We start from the raw sequence: 4,917 nt of genomic DNA, 5'->3' as shown, positions 1-4,917 counted from the left end.
TATATATGGAGGCGCAATGGCCCAGTGGTAGGATCGCGGTTTCAATTCCCAGACCAGGCATTGTGAGTATTTATTGAACGAAAACACCTTAAAGCTCCATGAGGCTCTGGCACAACTTTCTCTCACTCTTACTTCCTGTTTCTGTTGTACCTGTATTTCAATGGGCCAGCCTTGTCACACTCTGTGTCACGCTGAATCTCCCCAACAACTACATTAAGGGTACACGTGTCTGTAGAATGCTCAGCCACTTGTACGTTAATTTCACAAGCAGGCTGTTCTGTTGATCGGATCAACTGGAACCCTCGTCATTGTAACTGATGGAGTGCCACGTATACACACACACACACACACACATATATATATATATATATATATATATATACAGATGTATGTATCTATATATACACACACATGTATATGGATGTTTGCTTATAGGGTAATGATGTAGTGGGTGGCAGATGGCAGTGGTGTCAGTGGTATTGATGATAGTCGTTGTCATAATCATCATCATCATCATCATCATCAAGGCAAAAGCAGTGGTAGCAGTGGCAGCAGTGGTGTGTTAAGTGAAAAAACAACTAAGGCATGTACCCTACCCACACACTGCTGTGTTACCAAGAAGGGGGGATTATTTAGGCAATATGACGACAACAAAGAGTTGATACTGGATCCAATTCCATGAAATGACCAGCTGTTGAGTTTGATAGAGAAGTAGAGGGAAAAGGAGGAGTAGAAGAGAAGGATGGCAGTGGTGGTGACAGTGATGAAAGCAGTGGCGGTGGTGGTGGTGGTGGTGGTGCTAGTAATGGTGGTGCTAGTAATGGTGGTGGTCGTAGTAGTAGTAGAAGTAGTAGAAGTAGCAGCAGCAGTAGTAGTGAGGAGGAGGGGGAGCAAAAAGAAAAAAAGAAATTACATTACTCGTTGTTCCCCACCCTCACCACAATCTACCCTTAATCATATCACAATGGCCATCTATCTATTGTAAGTATTGTAAGTATTTTCAGTTTTACTTTTGTCAGCTGTTGTCTTCGACTATTGATCTCAGAGAAAGAGAGATATACAGTCAAGAGTTGTCAGAAGGAAAAAAGTAATTAACTTCCTTTAACCCACACAAACTATGTGTGTGAGTGCACATGCATACATGCCTTCATACACACACACACACGTGCGCACACGCACACACACACACACACACACACAATCACACACACACAAATGTGTGTGTGTGTGTGTGTGTGCAAGCCAAATCACTAGAGGGGGTGGTAGGGACAATCTTCCCCAGTCAGCAATTTAAAAGGAGCGGCACTCTTGGGTCTGCTGTAGGCAATATGTGCTTTTTTGTGGGGTCCTATGGTGGCAAACAGAAGGGCACAGACTCTAGCTATGCTAGTGAGCCAAGTGGCATTGTAGCCATAACCAATGCCAGTGTCACATAAGTGGCCTGTTTAAAAGTACCCTTCAATTGTTGGGCAATATGCTGTGCTTGAGAAGACCTGTTGATCAAGTGAAATCATACTCATGGCTGATGCCAATACCGCCTGACTGACACCCGTACCGGTGTCATGTAAAGACCACCATTCAACCATGGCCGATGTCAGTGCCAGTGGTATGTAAAAAGCACCATTTGAGTGTGGCCAATGCCAGTGCTGCTTGACTGGCTCCTGTGCCGGTGACATGTAAAAAGCACCATTTGAGCATGGTCGATGCAAATACCACCTGACTGGCCCCCATGCCCGTGGCACATAAAAAGCACCCACTACACTTTTGAAGTCATCCTCCTTATGTCTTATTTCCTTTCTCTTGAAGAAAAGGGACCTCTTGGGGAAAAGGGACACCTATGATAATATTTATGACCATACCTAGCCATGAGCTGTCAGCTCACTCTTGTTCTTTATTCAAAATAGACAGTCTGCTAGTCTCAGATTTAATAGATGATAAAGAGATAAATAAATTAGAAATGAATTACAACCCTTACAACCCTATGATCCCACTATGCTCCATGGGATTCTAAGAAATTGCAGTCTATTCTTGCCACTTTGCTACCATAGTAACAACATGAATTTCTCCTATCTTCTTACTCTGTTAAAATATTTAAGAAAAATTATGTTAATGTGTCCTACTTGTTAAAAACTTCTATATTTTGTGCAGCTAAAGATAGCACTGCATTTAAATTGATGTAATGATTGCATTGTTCAAATAAATGGAGCCACTTGAAACAGCCATACTACATTACTACTTAATAATTGTGTGTGGGCGGGGTCGGAAATTAAAAACTTTAAAATGCCTTTTTTTTTTTTATGCTGAATCAGAATTTCCATACTCAAAAATGGGGGATTCCGTAAAAAAAAAAAAAAAAACCAAAGGGGATGCGGTCCATATTCTTTATGTCCATCCTGTTTTGTTTAAATATGTACGATGGAAAGAATATTTTTGTATCAACAACAAACAACTCTTGGAGGGTTCGGTATAAAATTTAATTTTTTCAGTATCTCTGAACATATTACACTGTCATTTCATTGATCAATTGCAATAAATCAGACCTCAGACCCACTCCACACCAGAAATTTTCGGATCCATTCTTGCACTATGATATTCCAGTTCGACTGCTCACTGTTCAGCCCAGCAGTGATTTTTGTCTTCATGTGTTTCGTCAGGAATGTTCTTGGCCAATTGTGTCTCAGTTCATGCAAGTGGACAGGGCTACAGCTGGTGCAGTATTTTAAGATTTTGGTTGTATTAAATGTAGACTTATACAATACATCTTTTGTTCCAGACAAAGGAAAAGCTAAACTCCAGAATAGGAAAATTATTGTGAGAAACAGTATAACATTTTATTGCACAGTTACACTTTGTAAAAATACCATACGAACATGACATCCCAAAAAGAACAAAATAAAAATAAACTAAAGATTACAGTAAAATCTATACAATAAAAAACATCTCTCTTTTCTCTCTTTCACTTATTTCAATCATTTGACTGCGGCCATGCTGGAGCACCGCTTTTAGTCGAGCAAATTGACCCCAGGACTTATTCTTTGTAAGCCTAGTACTTATTCTATCGGTCTCTTTTGCCAAACCGCTAAGTTATGGGGACGTAAACACACCAGCATCAGTTGTCAAGCGATGCTGGGGGGACAAACACAGACACACAAACATACACACACACATATATATATACATATATACGACGGGCTTCTTTCAGTTTCTGTCTATCAAATCCACTCACAAGGCTTTGGTCGGCCTGAGGCTATAGTAGAAGACACTTGTCCAAGGTGCCACGCAGTGGGACTGAACCCGGAACCATGTGGCTGGTAAGCAAGCTACTTACCACACAGCCACTCATATAAGTACCACACAAACATGACATCCCAAATAGGACAAAATAAAAACAGAACAGAGATTAAAATCTGCACAGTTGAAATATTACAAATACAAAAATATATTTTAATCTTCAAATCCTGAAAATATTTCATGTTATTACCATTTGTAAAAATTTCACATGAACATGACAAAATAAATGTTACAATCAAATTACAAAGGAAAAAGATTAAAAGGTGTGCAAACATAAGGAAAATATTTTGCTCTTCAAATTCCGAAAACTGGCTGCATTTATGGGGGAAGGGAATCCCCCCATCCTTAGATATTGGTGGGGAGCCTCTGCTCTGAAGGATATGTAGCACTCAATACAGGAAGCCCCCACCCCACCCATTTCCCAGCGATCAAGCATGAAGAGGCTCTCTTTCAATATACAAAGGTATCTTGGTCTTTTAGAAATGTTATGGATTGTTTTTATGATAGCCACTTTAGAGACATCATATTATTCAATAAAAAAAACTTTAATTCCCAAGGGAACTGTAGCTGCTTTCGGAATGGAAAAGGGAAACAACAGAGCACTCCTGAAAATCTATATCTGTGAGTGTATGGCTGTTTGTGTGTGTGTGTGTGTGTAAGTGTAAATGTATATATAAAGATATACACATACACACACACATTTCTGCTTCTAAACTTATTTCAGTGAGGTTTTCAAAGCAAGTAAGTAAAGAAAACTTTTGAATTTAGTTGAAGAAATTTTTCCTCAGATTTGACCCAATTGTAAATGAGGTAGCTAATAAAATAACAGAATAATTTTTGGTGAAGAAGCTTATAAAAAATATCTTATGTTGAGTTTTTAGATTTAGTTAAATTTCATTAATTTAATATTGTGTGATTTTTCCATAATCCTCTTTCGTTTGACCAAGATATTTTAAATTTTGTTTCATTTCCGATGTCTAAGGATGGATGTTTATGTGTATGACTCTTTTAATTCTTGAGAACTAGAAGGACATATTTACCTTGTCTTGTCTTACCCATTTTGCCCCGCCTAAATTTGTCTTTTATATTCTCAAAGAAAACAGAGAAAATTTTCTGAAGTAGTGTTCTGAATATGTTATAGGTTTTACTATGTTTAGAGAAGGTCTTTACTTTGCTGATTTGTAAAAAATATATTTTTTTCAAAGTCAAAAATGCAGTAAATATTACTCGAGTGGTTGTGTGGTAAGTAGCTTGCTTACCAATCACATGGTTCCGGGTTCAGTCCCACTGCGTGGCACCTTGGGCAAGTGTCTTCTACTATAGCCTCAGGCCGACCAAAGCCTTGTCAGTGGATTTGGTAGACAGAAACTGAAAGAAGCCCGTCGTATATATGTATATATATGTATGTGTGTGTGTGTGTGTGTGTATGTCTGTGTGTCTGTGTTTGTCCCCCCAACATCGCTTGACAACCGATGCTGGTCTGTTTACGTCCCCATAACTTAGCGGTTCGGCAAAAGAGACTGATAGAATATGTACTAGGCTTACAAAGAATAAGTCCTGGGGTCGATTTGCTCGACTAAAGGCGGTGCTCCAACATGGCCGCAGTCAAACGACTGAAACAAGTAA

The sequence above is a fragment of the Octopus bimaculoides genome, chromosome 9 (assembly GCF_001194135.2).
Source record: "Octopus bimaculoides isolate UCB-OBI-ISO-001 chromosome 9, ASM119413v2, whole genome shotgun sequence".
Taxonomy (NCBI): domain Eukaryota; kingdom Metazoa; phylum Mollusca; class Cephalopoda; order Octopoda; family Octopodidae; genus Octopus; species Octopus bimaculoides.
Note: the sequence above shows the minus strand (reverse complement) of the source record.